Source organism: Motacilla alba, chromosome 2 (assembly GCF_015832195.1).
Source record: "Motacilla alba alba isolate MOTALB_02 chromosome 2, Motacilla_alba_V1.0_pri, whole genome shotgun sequence".
NCBI lineage: Eukaryota > Metazoa > Chordata > Aves > Passeriformes > Motacillidae > Motacilla > Motacilla alba.
In genome coordinates, this window is record NC_052017.1 from 114,054,613 (window position 1) to 114,070,236 (window position 15,624).

A 15,624-nucleotide genomic window follows, 5' to 3' on the forward strand; every position below is an offset into this window, starting at 1 on the left:
GATGTTTTTCTTATTCCCAAGCAGAGCTTGCACAGTGTCAAGGCATTTTCTGCTTCTCACACCACCCCACTCTTGAATCATTACACTTGGTTTTCATCATGTGCCTCATTTTCGTCTTCTTGCAGCCTTTCTTTGAACTCTTAGTTGGCTGTTGTCACCAAACCCAGGAACATTCACAAGTTTACAGGCTTTCTTCTTTCAAGTCCCTTGGCAAGAGGTGTATATTCACAAAGACTGAAGAGGGTAGGAAGTGGTACATTAACATATAAACACAGTTCATAAATTCCCAGTTGCAGTTTTTAGTTGGTACCCCTTGAACTGTGCTTTCAGGTCCCCACCTGTACTTTCCATCATCTGCTGCTTTTCTGTGGAGTTTCTTGTAGGAATGGTTTTCCATAAGAATTATGTTTATCCTTTTGATAGCCACCTGTCTTAGCAGACCTAATTCTGATTGCTTTTTTGTTGTCATTAGTTTGTTTGGCCTCTGACTGTTGTTCCTCAAGTGCACAAAGAAAGTGACAGCGTGGAAACCCATCAGGTCCATCCATGCTGCTGCTTTGTTCAAGTACTGTAATTTCCCTGCCCTTCATTCCCCTCTACAACAATTCCTCCCTCAAAAAGCACACCATCCGTTTTTGCTCATCTTTGGAGCCCTGTTTTACTAGGCTGCCTACTGATGCTTAAGGACTCTAATTACACTGTCATTATGTCTATATGTATTTTCATTTATTTTTTTAACTTTAGAAAAACAAATCCTATCCTGTAAAACCAGGTAATGGGCTGACCAGAAAACCTGTTTTTCTGTGTTCTTTTTTTGTTGTTGTTGTTGCAATTATATTTTAATGACTGATACAAACTGTAAATGAAACCCTTAGTGTTGGAGAGTAGAAAAGAGTAGCTGAGAATGTGTGCAGAAGACTAATAAAGGTAAAATGAAGATCTGCTTTTTTGTATCATCTTGCAGATATAGTTCTCAAAACCAAAAGTATTAATGTGTTGGACTTGGGGATCTGCTTCTAATTGAAGCTTCATTTCAGTATAATTAACATTTAGGAGATTAGTGCGCTTTTGTACTTCTGCAAATGTACTGTAACTTTCCCTGACAGTGGCTAGATAGCTGTGCTGAACCAGAGTCTCCTAGTGGGATACTCACAGCAGCAAGAATGGTGGAATGGTGGTAGCAAAACCTCGAAACTTTCAAAGATGTTGCTACCTTCCAGTTGTCCAGTGGATGTAACTCCTGCTTGGGAAAATTAGCAGTGTTTTCATCAAACTTTGCAGGGAGTAAGGCTCCCCTTAGTATCTTGTAGGTGTCTACTTTGCAATGAAATTTATTAGTCTTGTTCTGAATTGGGATGAACACTTCTAACAGCTGGGTACAAAGTCAGAAAACATGAATGTTTTTCTACCTCAGAAGTAAAACCTTCAGTACTGAAGATACTTTTTACTAGCCAACAAAAGTAATATAGAGTAATAATTAAAGTAGTGGTGTGTGAAGTATGAATGTATTAATATTAATTGTGGGAAGTGCCTGACCTGAGATTTTTCTGTGTCTCCTTAATTTGATTCCTCCATCTTTTCAGGGGCTTAATGCTGAATATGGGAACAGATTGCAACTTAATTTTATTGTTGATGTAAATGAAATAAGTCTGTCTGCAGGAGTAGAAACTGCCAGAGTTAGAGGATATGGGCCCTTTCTAACAAAACTCCACTGATGTTTATGAAAATTGTGTTCTCTAAATTGACTATACCTTTTAATTTATGCTTGATGTGAGATTTTTACCTGAAAATTATAGAGAGATGTGAGAGTAGTGAGTCTGTACCTACTGCCTGGGAAAACGTAGGGTCTGCATTAAAAAGGTTGAATAGTTTTCAACAATACGCATTGCCAGATATTCCCTTGTTTCTAATTCCATATAAAGCTGAGGTCTTCTTTACCTCTTCTGCTTTGGTAAATAACTTTATTCTCTCACAGAGGTTTAGCTGCAGAGAGCATTCATATATATATATTTTTTTTTTGACACAGAAAGTATATCTTACTTATTTGAGTAGCTAGATTCCTCCAGCTGCCTAGTTTCAGTTTCCTGACTTACGCTTCTCCCCTGTGACAGAGGTTAACGTAACACCTTATCAAAGCAGCAAGTTATCAAATGCTTAATCATATGCTGCTGAGCTTCCATATCAGCTTGTTTCTTTCTAAGGAAATCCTACATTTTTAAAGACTTTAGTTTAGATTATGGAAACCTCATGGTAGACTTGAGTCAGGTTTGAAGGTTTAGATTGATGCCTTTGGGATTATTAGAATAAGAGTGCCATTCATTCGTTCATTCACGAATCCTTCTAAATTACATTTGGCTTCTCTTCCATGAGATGTGTATTTTTGTAAGTATTAAAACTTTGATTTTATACTTAGCAAGAGAGGAAGAACATAGCAATTGAGGATGAAAAGTCCTTTCAGAAAAAAAAGTCTTTAGACTTGTTGATACTGGACAGCAAAGCAGGAAACTACATGTGTCATGAAAGGCCCCAGTTTGTTGGATAAAGGCTGAAACTCAGGATGTAGTCTATAAATACAAAACAGGTTAATAAAAATATTTTTAAAGTGCAGTTCTGAGCACTTTAGAAAAGCTGACTGATAACTATTCAGCTATTTAATATAAATATATTTGTGCAGATGCATACACACGCACTCAATACCATACTTTCATTTTTAAACATGAATATATTCAATTCAGTGATATTTATTTCCTTTATGAGACTGGTAACATTACTAACACCAGATATAAATTTGGGGCCATATTTTTTGCAGATTCTAAACCAGCAATTTAGTAGAGAAGCGAAATGAAAGGAACTCTAATTTCAACAGGCAGAAGGGAAGGAATTTGTGAAGCTGAATATTTACCTGCACAAAAAGTCACAACCTTTTTTCCCTATAGTATTTTGTCACAAGTTTTTGTTCTTAAGCAGTACATCTAGCAGTCTTCTGGGGGTTTTGGGATGTCTTCTATCCTGACCAGTTGATAGCTGTTAAAATTTGTCACTCGACTTGGAAATAAAAGTGTTTGTACTTGAACTTGCTCAGGCTGTTAGCCAAGCAACATGGCTGGAACAGATTTACTAGCTGCAGCTAATGAGCATGTTCACTTTTTTCCCTTTGACTTGTCAAGTATGAACTTACAAGGGATCCTTTTGCTTACATAGTTGCTTGGTTTTTAGACTGAAAGGACCATAATTCAGAATTGCTGCTTAAAATACAGTAATTTGGATATCAGAATAAGTTGTAATAGTACAAGAGTGTGTTTCTGGCTGATTATCTGTTGTTGTGCTTTGCTGTACTAAACAGGACAAGGTTAAAAAACATCTTTTTTTTTCTTTCGGTGTTTTAATTTTTTTTATCTTTTACCAAATACCATAATAACACTACTACAGTAGGCTCATAATGGTTGTGTAATGCTATGTCACTCTGAATATGCTTAAGCCTTCATCTTCCTCTTGTTATTTTTTTCTAATTTTAAGTATTTACATGCAGATACTAATCTGTCTGAAATCCCCCCATTGTTACTTGTTTCTGTTGCACAACTGTTTCAAAGGCAGCTTCCCAAGATGAGATTTCGTCCACCCACCCAACACAAACCCTTATCTTCAGTGTACTATTGTCAAGACCCAAACTCAGTCAGATTTGATGTCAGGATCTAAAGACTGTGAGTGAAGAAGCCCAAAGTAATTGATATCTGACTAACATTGCTGCCTGTTTGGTTTGTTAACAGTATAAGACCAAAAATGGTTTTTTTGAACTTGTGCTTAAGCTGTTTCTGCATGTATTTTTGAGATTTTTGTTAAATGAGCCCTGTATTTCATCTCATGGTCTGTTACTTGACTGCAGTCCTGTTTCTAGAGTGAATAGCTGATTAGAAAATTAAAGTAATTTGAAACCACTCAGAATTGTTAGCTTAAAGGAAGCTGCTGTGCCATCTGCTTGTGCCAGTAAGGGTGCTGGACCACATACTGTCAAATAAAACCAGACCATAGAAATCTCATGTACCCAAGTACTTTTCTGTGTGATTAGAGCTGGTCTTACCTCAGGTGGCATTTTGAGCAAAAGAATATAAACAGAGATTTAGGTCACAGCTTGTAAACTACCAAACTCTGTATGGCTGTTTTGCATGTAAAAAGCATTCATTTCAGGAAGGCAATGTCGTTACCCTTCCCTTCTGGTGGTGGAATTTAAGGATTTTTATTTTTATTTTTTCTAAGCATAAGACAGTGTTTTGGAGTGGACTTTTAACAAGGGTTGCTTTGTCAGCTGGGTGGAGGTCACCGGCAGGGAGGGTGGTGTTTCTTGCCTGCAAGGGCACAGGACTATATGAGTCCCTTAAGAAGATGTGTCACACTTGTGCTCTTTGCCCTGAAGCATTTCCAATGCATGTCTCTGAGCAGATTCAGTGTGGGGAAAATAATGACGTGACAGAAATTCAGAATTGATACCTGTAGGTCACCTGTTAAGTGTCAGAGCTTGGAGATTATGCTGTTGTGACTGGCAATATAAAGGCTAGAGACCATCTATAGCTGACTCAATGGTTATCCAGTATTGTTGAACACTTCTTTGCAGCCTTTAATTCTCCAAAAGAAGATGTAGGGTTCTAATTTTGGAAATTTACATTGTTTAAACCAAGATGCAGTCTTTAAGGACACTGTTCTCTTATCCATTCTAAAACTGTGATTTTGATGATGAAGCTAAATGCCTTCCCTATTGCTGTGTCTCCAGGCATTGCTGCAGGGAGCCTCTGGCAGTTCCAAGGTGAAGAGATCAGCCTTCATCTGGAGACCTCTGCTAAAGTGAAGACCTCCTAACAGGCCAGACAGCCTTAGCCAGAGTTCAGAAGTCTTACACCAAGGTAAAGTGGTTCATTTTTCAAGCAAATTGAATTGTCTGATACAATTCTCAAAATAAGTATTTTTCTTCTTGTGGAATAAACACTCAAGTGTATCTCTGAGCATTCTCCTTCTTTTGTGTATATAGCTCCTTGCTACCTGATACAAATGTTGTAATAGCAAATTCTGGGGGAGGGGAGAGGAATACAACATCATATGCATTGTAGGTTAGAGCCAGAAGTAATTCCTTAGATTATTAGTAGGAAGATACATCTACAGGTTTTTGTTGGCAAGGGAACAGGCTGTTTCTGAGCTCTACAGCATGCTCTGTTTTTAGAAACATATCCCACTTCAAGTGCCGCATTCAGAGCTTGCTTTGAGTGGCCACAAACATATGGAAACACTCTTTGGTATCTTCAGCAATGGGAGAAGAATGAGGTTTGTATATGATGATTTTCTGTTTATCAGCACTGTGGTAATTTTTTAGCATCCACAACCCAGTCTTGCTTGTATAGGATAAATACTGATGGAAGAAAAGGACATGTGACCCCAAGAACTTTGTTGAACTTATCAATGTTACAGTTGCACACATTTGGGGAGATTTGACTATGCTATGGTTTTGTTTGGCAGAGTTTTGAATGTAGTGATGATATATACAGGATCTTTCCTTCATACTGGCAAGATTAATTGAAGTGTAGAGAGATGGCTGAAAAAAGTGAGTAGTAATGGAAATGTTTCCTACAGATTTATTTAGGATTGAATGTAGGTGCTTCTAAAATTCTGTCAGCTTCTCCATTTTTAAAAACTACCTGTTGCAAGGTGCTAACTTCATTGTTGAAAAGCTTCCTAAAGGAATATTTCTTGATTCACCTGAGAAGAATTGCAGATTTTTCTAGTTAATCCTTTATTGATCTTAATTTAAAATGAAATTAGACCTCTGAACTAGACCTAAGTTCATTGTCTTTCCATCTGTGGAGTAAAATCTAAATTGTTGTTAAGTTGTCCCATTAGCAGAGTCAGTGCCTCAACTCATAACCTTCCCTCATTATCTGCTATACACATCTGGGGGTGAGTGCAGTAGGCACAGCTAGGCCCCCTCATCCCTTTGTTGCACCATGCCCTCTCTCTTTGCTTCACATTTCTTGGATTTCAGCTGCACCCATGTTTCTCCAGTCCACTAGCAAGGTCATCTTGAACAACTGAGGACACTGTATTCAAACCCTGACAGAGCAGAAAAGCTGCTGCTGATGATTACAAAGTTATTTCAAACTGAAAGCAAAAAACCCATCCAGAAATACTTATCTCTGTAATGTTTCCCTTTGTTACATTTGCCTTAGGAGTACACAAAGCAGTACAAGTTGAGATAACCATACATTACAAAGACACAGCATTTCTTCTGGGAATTATTTAAACATTTGTTTATTTTTAAAGTGCAGTTTTATGCATTGAGAGAGTAAAGACTTCACAGACGGTATCCTCATAACCCCATGGGGTGCGTGGATTTATCTAGGTGGGATGGTGGTTAGGTTTCAAACACAGCAGTATTAGTGTAGTGTTGGGTTTTGGTGATGCACAGCATCCATGAGTGAAACACAGCCTTGAACACTCTCACTGCTTCCAATAAGGCAGTTTGTTCTGTGCCTCTCTGTCTCGTTTCCCTTTGTTGGAGGGGTTTGTTGCTAACTAGAAACACATGATATGAGACAGCCAAATGTTCTGGTGAAAATCAAGGACACTTCATAGTTGTGAAGATTTTATATTTGCCTTAGATTCCTTTTTTTTTTTTTTTTTTCCTCATTGATGCAGCTGTAAGTGTTGTAAATTATATGAATAATTGATCAAGGAGTTCTTGTTACCTCAAATCATGTTATGGTTATTGCTTTTTAGAACTGTGCTGCTCTTTGTTGTACTACAGCATTGCTCCTATGCTGTTTTGTGTGTGTGGTTTTTAGGTCTTTAAAGTTTTCTTCTGCTTCTGACCCTTTGCTCTTCCCCTCTTTCCCTTTCCCTGCAAGAATGTGTTGTTTCTGCTTCAGTATATTCCGTGATCTAAGTAAAAAGCAGAGTCCTTTTTAATCAACAGTAACACGTTTTAAAAGCCCTTCCCAGCCCTGGGAACTGTGCAGTGCACACATCTGGTTTCACATAAGCATGAATTGCTGGCTTCACAGACACGGAGCATGTAGTCCTTGCCACAGAGTTAGCTAAAGTGTTCTGTAACTTGAGCCTCTATTTGAAATAAAAACAAAATTGTATAGCTTCTTTACCATGCTAATGGAAAACATTTAATTTGCTTTTTTCAAGCCAACCAAAAAGTATGACGCAATGCTGCTCAGGCAGATTTACAGTGCCTTTTCTTCCCTAGAAATCAATATAGCTTGGAGGGGCTGCTGCGGGAGCTGGCTAGCTGACTGCAGTCCAGCTGCATTCAAATGTAAACTTCTGTACCACAAACCAAAACTGGTGATTTTGATTTATTCAGGCATCACTGTATCTCTGAGAGTGTGGGGTTGGATTTTATTCTTTGCTTTATTGCCATTACTACTAGATTGGATTTCAAAATAGCAGGTTCAGTGGGCTTATGATTTTTTTTCATGAAATCTTTTAGTGATTTTCTACGTTTCCTGAATTACAGTACTTCAGTCTGTGGTAGTGATAGCAGCAAAAGCAGATGTTTATACATGGCCATGTGTGTCTTTCAGTGGAGTCCTTTTGCCCCCTTAAAAGTAAACAAAAGAAGGAGCAACACCAAAAAGCAGGCCCTCATTCATTGTGAGCATTAAAGGCTAGCATAAGCATTTTCTACTTTGCACAGAATAAGCCCTGAATATTAAATGCAATTAAATCTCCTGCTAGAAGGGGTAAAATGCAAGAGTTCTTGGTGAGCCCAAAAAAAGTTTTTAGAGGAGAGCCATGGCATTTTTTCATAAGTGAAGCCAGCACTGCAGATTTTCATAGTACACCAACTATTTTGCCTTTGTTTCCTTTCTGATTCCTCACTGTCTCCACTAATAGCTTTGACTTTATTTAAACTCTCCACTATAAGAGGCTGTTGATCTTCCTCTCCTTATTTTTTTCCTTAATGGGATTTCAGTCTTGCTTAGGAGCTTTACTTCTGGCAGAAGGTGTTCTCTAGAATGGCCCTTTGGGGTCCTTGACACTGCTTTTGTCCCCGAATGCTGTGTTTCTTTGAGAAATCCGTCACTGGTGGTCTCTGTCCTGGTCATACCAGACACAGTTCTACCTGAAGGAAAATCACAAGTTGATCACTAGCTTGCCAAAAGGACATTTCATCTTCTTTTTAAGAAGAAAAGTTCTACTTCCATTTTTCATGCAACTGTGATCCAGGTTTTTTAATCCTCCTGCCATTTTTCTCTCATATACTTAACAATCTCATGGTGGGATTTACAGCTTGAAAAGACAGCGTAGAGGAATTGAGTCCTTTTTGCAGGGATAGCTTGGGATGTCATGGGTTAGCAAAGAGGCGCAGACACATTTTGGAAATACGTTTGGCCCATATGTTTACTGTTTGACTGTTCCAAAGTTCTTGTGAGTGTGGAAGGTGTCATTACAGTTTTCCTTTTGCCATCTTCCCTGCACTAGCACTGGCAGTCCAGGTTGGAGCATGCCATAAAGACTTCTAAAGCTACACTTTGAATAAAGCTTACATTTACTACAGAATATTTGCTTTGCATGGTTACAGTACAAGCACTGTATTCCTGTGTAAACACTGTAATGAAGTTGTTAAGAAGAAAGGAAACGCTTACAGCATTTGCACTAAAGTTCATGGAGCATGAGATAGCTGTGCTTAGGATGCTGGTACTTTGAAGGGATTAGAGAAAGCTTCTCAGAAATAAACACAAATAACATTCTCAGACTAGCAAAACAGTACGCAAGTGATGAGAAGAACGGCACTAATTGTTATGTAGGGAACAATCTGACTTGAAATGTCACAGTGGAATCCACTTTATGATCTGACCTTCCTATATATGAATTGAAAAGCAGGAAAAAGTATAGGGCATGACCTAAAAATGGTAGTCTGGAAGCTTCTTTAGGTATGTTGTCGTCTTATTTTTGTCTAGCCTGAAATGTAGTTTTTCCTCTTGAGTCAAACCTGAATAAACTGGTTTGAGTGTTCACATTGTCCTCATGGTTCCAGCTTTGCCAGACATAGCTGCTTTATTTTAAGAATTGCTCTTACTTGGAATTTGAGTCCTACTGGAAACAGTATTGTCAGGAGGCTGCAGTCTTGCTATTAAGTAACTTAAATAAGATAAGGCTAATCCTATTGTATGCTTCTGCTGTCAGATGTAGTATAGAAACTTTTCCACCACACCATTCACTACCTGCTTTATGGGATTTCTCTCCTTTTTTTTCTGAATTGCTGGCTTGGCTGGACATTAATATTCAAAATGTTTCACACAGTTGTAGATGGCATTATACTGTGCCAACTTTCAGACTTACAGAAAAATAAACCAGCTCTTGTTTTCTACAAGTCAAATAAATTCACCTATAGTCTCTTCGACTGTGCCAAATTTAGGTTTTTTTAATACAGGATTTTTAAATTGTTTTATTTGTGTATCAGTAGAGATAGAGTAAGGATTAGAATACTGAATACCTGTGAGCTTTTGTTGAGATGATTTATAAGTTTCAAAACTAGAAACTCTTTGCACATAGTAAGAATTTTTGTATTGTCATTTTGGATTGGTGCTGAACCAAACTTCATTATCCTGCTTCAGGAAGAGGTAGTATTGGCTATTAAAAACAAACAAACAACAACAACCAAATTTCCTCCTATGGGTGTAGGAGGATAATCTACTTCTTTGTTCTTACCTTGATCTTTTGCGTTTAGAGATTAAACTGCAAAATATCTTCAGAATGAGGTTATCTTTTGTCTAAATCAACCTTAGGTTTCTTAAAACTTGCATCATAACAGATGATTTGTAGAGAGTTAGGCTGCTAGAGCCTGTTCTATATGTTCTTGAAATAAGTTGGTTTAGAAAAGGCACACTTTTCAGGCTCTCCTAAAAATTAGTTACTCTGTAAATCATTTAATCTTAGACAGTGGCTACGTGTCTGTGTGTGTTGTCTCTGCTCCTTTCTTCTAAAGGACCTGAAACTTTTATAAGACTGGATAGTTATCTGTAGGTTTTGACTCACTGGGAAGATCTAGATTAAGAGCAGAAACTTACTGTTGTTAAAACAGCAGCTGACTTGCTGTGTGCCCTTTGGCATGTCCTCATGACTTCCTTGCACCACTTTACCATTGTATCCACTGCTGTTGTCACCACCATAAAGTTCTTTGTAAGCCTGTAATCAAAATACAGTTGAAGCTGTTTGTTATTCTGAGTGTGCTCAACTTCATTTGCTATGCAGTTCCGCATATGGCAGTGTAAAGCACAGTGGAATTATGCAGTTTAGTCTATAAAGAACTTACACAAAATAAAACCACCTTGTGCAACCTGTATTATAGTAAAGTAGATTTGAAAAAAAAAAAACAACAAAACAACAAAACACAGAGTTTTATTTTGGATTTACGAGAGTATAGAAATACTGCTAATGGGGGATAAGATGTTTGGTTAAAAATGGGAATGCTATGATTATAAAAGTTGAGAGGGGGAAAAAAATCTGTCCTAGAAGGGCTACGTGGCAGTCTTAATTTGCCTGAGTCTTCAGCAGAGGTTTTCCACTTCTGTTTCTGCCAAGCAAATTAAATTTATGGAGCTGAACTCCAAGGGTTGGACTGTTAGTATCTTTTGACAAGGTTAATGTGGTGAAGCAGAATATTGGTAATAATGAGCTGACATTTAACAGTGGACCAGCTGGGAGATCTTGTGTTCCTACGTAATGTGAAGATTGAGTGTCCTGTAACCTTATTGTTTTATGTTTTGTACTTGCTTTTGCATGCATGCCAGGACATGCTCTGGGAAGAGGCATAAACTTTTTTTCCTTTTTTCTTTCACAAATACATTTCTTTCCTGTCTAGAGCTGGAAAAGAGGAGCACAAGAGGGGTTTTGTTAAATACAGCAAAATCTAATTACAGCTTGATTTAAAGCCACATTTACACAATGGCTGAGGGGTGAGTTCACTTCCACAAAAACAAACTTGTTGGCTTCCTACTGTGCATCAGGGTATGTGAAGATGCATGTCCTGGAGAGCAACTGCCTCCCTCTGCTGGCACCAGCTTTTCTTACGCTGTGCTACAGCTCTGCTACATGATATAAAAAAATATAACTGTACTCCTATGCAAAAGAACAGTGATGCATGAATTCACTGGTGTGTGCTCATCTTACTGGTTGTGCCGCAGGTAATACATGGGACATCGCATGTTCCATGTGATAGGCCTGATGTCTGCTTTCCACGAGCTGTAGAAACCTTGTTCCTCTAAAGGAATGGTTGTTTCCTCCAATATGTATCTTGAACAGTTATGTCCCTGGTGATTCAAGGGGAAAATGTGGGTGAACATTTTTTTGCCATTGTGGTTTTCACTCAGAGTGTACCTCTGGAAATTGCAAGATCTTTTGTTTGCCTGCTAAAGTAGCTGAAAATGTGGTTTTCTTTCTTCAACTGGTTCAAGTGTTCTGCTGTTCTTTTAACTCAGTTTCTCAGATGACAAGGCTGCACATCTCCAGCTTAGTGAAAGTTCATCATTTATAGTTGTTTTCTTACTTCCAGGGATACCTTTTGCTCAAGAATGCCATCACAGGGGGTTTCATAACAGCAGCTCATAGTTAAGACTATGGTCTTTCTTTATTCTTCCCTTGTTTCTGGCTGATGACTGCATTTTTAGCAGTTTTTTCTTATTGATTTTGCACTTTATGCTGCTACTACTACTACTTCCATTTCTCCTGCTCAAGTTCATAAAAATTAGAATGGCAGAGTTTAGAGATTAGGTGTATGCACTGCCACTATCTAGAAAAATGAGGCTCAGTGGAGGTAGAAGGTGGCTGATGCTGACTGAAGTTGCTGTGCTGCCCAGCAGTATTGCTGAGCAATGTTTGGAAGCTGTTTAGTGGAGAGATTTGTGTTAGTGAGAGGCTGGGGCAAGTGGGTTGGTGTATATGGGAAGTTTTGGGGAAGGAGGAACAGGCACAGGGTAGGTGGGGAGAGAAGGGGTACCAATATTCACAGAAATCAGGAGGGACAACAAAGCTTGCCCAGGAGAAAGCATTGCAGACACACTGGTGGAGAGGCAAAAGTAGAGATGGAGGGCCTAGTATGGACAGCATGTGGATGGAAATTAGTGGAGGGATCTATGGCCCTATGAGCTGTGTCTTTGAATTAGGGTTAGTGTTGCAAAGTCCAGAAAAGAAGAGGGATACAGATCTGCAGAGTGCTTGTGAGAGAAGCAGTGAAATGAAAGAGTGTGGCAGGGTATTTCTCGCCATGAAAGAATCACCTAAAGTTGTTGGTCCCACCAAGATTTGGCGTGCCAAAATGGGAAGAAATGTAAAGTTGCAAGAGGCAGAGAGAAGAGGGGACGAGATCTTGTAAGATGAATTGTTCTTTCACCACTAGAAACTTCCACTATCACTCCTTCTTTCTTTTGTTTGGTGTCAGCCCATTTCACACGTCTCAGAGTATTTCAAACCCAGCCATATTATTATGATGCTGGTGAACAATATCTGAAGCTGATGAAGGGAAAAAGAGGACCACAAAACTTGCTGTGACACTGAGAGAGGTCAGTGAATGAGCATCACATCTCTATGTGTTTGTAGCTCTATACAATTGCACTCCAAATACTACAAGAAAGTCTCTTTACCATGAAGCCATACCCAGGGAACTCTGTCCTTCTTAAGTCTTAGAATTTTTATCAGTTTACACAAACTTTTATAAACAGCAGATCACCATTTCTTGCTGCTTCTTGAGATATTTCTGGGCTTTATTTGGTCCTTGCTGGAGTTCCGTTATTCAGCGTTTTGCATTTTCTCAGAGAATTAGTCATGTGAAGGTCATCAGCTGCAGAAAGAGAAATAAGTTGTCTTTTCCAGCACTGCTTTGTCTGCACTGTATGTGACCTACAAACCTTAAGATGTCCCTAACTGCTAGGAGGATCCCCTTATGACTTAGCTTTTTCCATCATATAATGTTCTGACCTTGTAGAAGGAAGATGAGCATTAATCAAGATAAAAAAGCAGTTGGGTCTCACCTTACAGTAGTCTTCTCCAAGCCAATACGGTGAAGAAAATGCTTGTGGGAAGGAGAATCTTTGAGCACATTTATGAGTGTCCAGGGATCAGAGTCAATGTTTTGTTTGGCTGCCCACAGGAGAATAGTGGCATTCACATTGCAGTACAGGGTGCAGTGAAGTACTCACTGTCACAACCCATGTGGTCCCTGTTCTTAGTCTCCCAGGTGGCTCCGGGCAGTCACTGCTGGAAACCACACAGATACCTGAAGGAGTTGTGTGGCTTTTGCATTGTCTCATGTCAACCAGAAGTTCTGCAGTTGGCTTCTCAAGAGGACATGACTTGAAGGGCAGAGGTCTATGGATTGCCTCTCCCTTTTCTTCTGATTATTTTTTATTGTTAAATGCTTACAAAAAACCAAAGCCAACAATCAACAGTTCTATGAGATCCCAGCTGCTAGTCAGTGTTGATGTGCAGAAGTCAGTTGGTATGAGTTGCAAGCTTTGTTCTTTTGGAAGCTTTTCTTTCAGCTGTGACAATTGTAAAGTTATTCTCCTAGAAGATGTTCAGATCTTCTGCCCTCAACCCTAGTAACTGAACTGACTAGGTGTTCCTGCTGTTTCTTCAGTGGACACATATTCAGAGATAATGACATTTTCAGCTGTTATAATTACCAGGCGTACGCCATCAGAACACAAGGTATGTGATCTTATTACTTCCCTGAAAGAGCCATAAAACCAAAAACAACCAAATTCTGGCCCTTGTAAAGTTTTTGTAAGGAAGATTAAACTTAAATTTATGAAGAAGGATATTCCAAAAGCATGTAGTATATGAGAGAGGTTGTTTTCTTTGTTCTAATTACATTGGATCTTTTCTCCATTTTAAAGAAATTTAACTCCTGTGGTGAATCGATTTTTTATTTAACCAAAAGGTTTTTTGGGGCCCTGTCCAAGTGAGAAAGTTTACAGAATTGAGGCATTGGGTGGGATAATCCTTCTGTTACATCTACTAGATATGGTTGCGTAAGGGACTTGATGTACCAAATGTGGCCAGTAGATCAAATTAATCAATTGACTGCTGATCTTGAGTGTTGAGTGCCCCCTGTGAATTATTCACTGAAGCCTGGTTAACGCTGACCAGTAGTGACTGTTCAGAAGGCAGTGGCTGCGTGTTTTCTGCACCCAGAACTCCTGCACCTCTCCTTCGTGGTGGAAGCAGCTCTCTTTAGCTGCAAGGCAGTGAGCCGTAAGTGAATTTCCAGTGGAGGACCTCAGTCCTGGAATTTCCTCACTGTCATTGCCTGTTCTGGAGTTCTCTCCCAGCTCACCGGAAGTTACAACATGGTACCAAATGTAGCTTTTCAAAATAGTCCTTATCCTTCCATAAGGGCAGCTAGTGTCATGGTGGTGGTAGTGGGTGATCCAGAATTACCTGCTCTGCAATAAAATTAAATGTTTCCACCTAGGCCTGTTTCTTAGAAGTTGTGTTGAATGAAAAGAGCCTCTATTTTTTTCCAGAAGAGCTGGTACTAGGCCTTGTGATCTCTTGAAATCTGAAGAGTACAAAGAATACAAAATAATTTCTCTGTGAACTCTTTTGTGGCTGATTCTGTTTTTCCACTGTTGTCCCTGAGTCCTCCTCCAATGACACAATGTAATGAGAAGAGCTTGTTACTCCCAACAATTAGCAAGTTTCTTCTTAACAGACTTCTTAATAGACTTAAGTATAAATACTTGTGCTAGATTAATACAAAATTTGAAAGCTAAGTCAGCCTTCCCTGATTTGTGTCAACATCTTCAAAATAGTTTTTTGATCTGTAAAGTATTTTCCAGAAAGAAACATATTTTTGCATAGATCTGTTTAATACTGTTCAACCAAAAAAAAAGTTAATAAAGAATATCACTGTGTCTCTTTTATTGCTGCTGCCTGTTGCAGCCACAATTTGTAATTTATACTAGATTAGGTGCTCTAAGCTTTCAAAGAAGTGTTTTCTTCTATGTCATATAAACAGTATTTGATCAGAAGCACCCAAGAGTGAGCCACTCAAATAAAGAAAGACCAAAATACATGACCTCAGCAAAAAACCAGTAATTTCAATGTGATTTAAGTTGTCTTTATCTGGAACTGTTTGGCATTTAAGTGTAATCAGTCCAATTTCCAAGCTTGCTATATTTGCATCAGTTGTAAATGAAGTCTTATGTTGCCTGTGGATTATTCCTGTAGAGTTTTGTGTTCTGTAGAGCTTTGTTTGTCATCTCTCTTCTCTTTCTGTGTTCTACTAACAAGAACAGGTTCAAAGAAATTGATAATTCTATATAAACAATGCTTACTTTGTGACTGCTTCAAGTTGCATTTTAACTCATTTCTACAATAATGTCTTTTGCATTGCTCATTCACTTTTTTCACTGCAATAGTGGCCTGTAATAAAAATGTTGACTCACCTGAATGATGTCTCTGTTTTCTTTATTCTCTAGATCAGATTGCAAGATAATTTTAAATTACAAGTATTTGATCACATTTCCTTGGACAATTGCTTTTGATTATATTAAGTTACTGCACTCACCTATTTAAGTCACAGTCAACATTTAAAATATCAGTGTTAAGGGAAGCAGGAGAGGGTGT

The 15,624-nt window shown here is 38.5% G+C and overlaps 1 protein-coding gene across 3 annotated transcripts in view; it reads left to right on the top strand.

Moving 5' to 3' along the window:
• Nucleotides 1-15,624, top strand: part of FAM110B (family with sequence similarity 110 member B) — a 112,845-nt gene that overhangs the window by 25,548 nt on the left and 71,673 nt on the right. For all 3 annotated transcript variants that reach the window (XM_038126568.1, XM_038126585.1, XM_038126577.1), the window contains exon 2: nt 4,766-4,895. The gene's annotated coding sequence lies outside the window, so the exon portion shown is untranslated. The remainder of the gene's footprint in view (nt 1-4,765; nt 4,896-15,624) is intronic.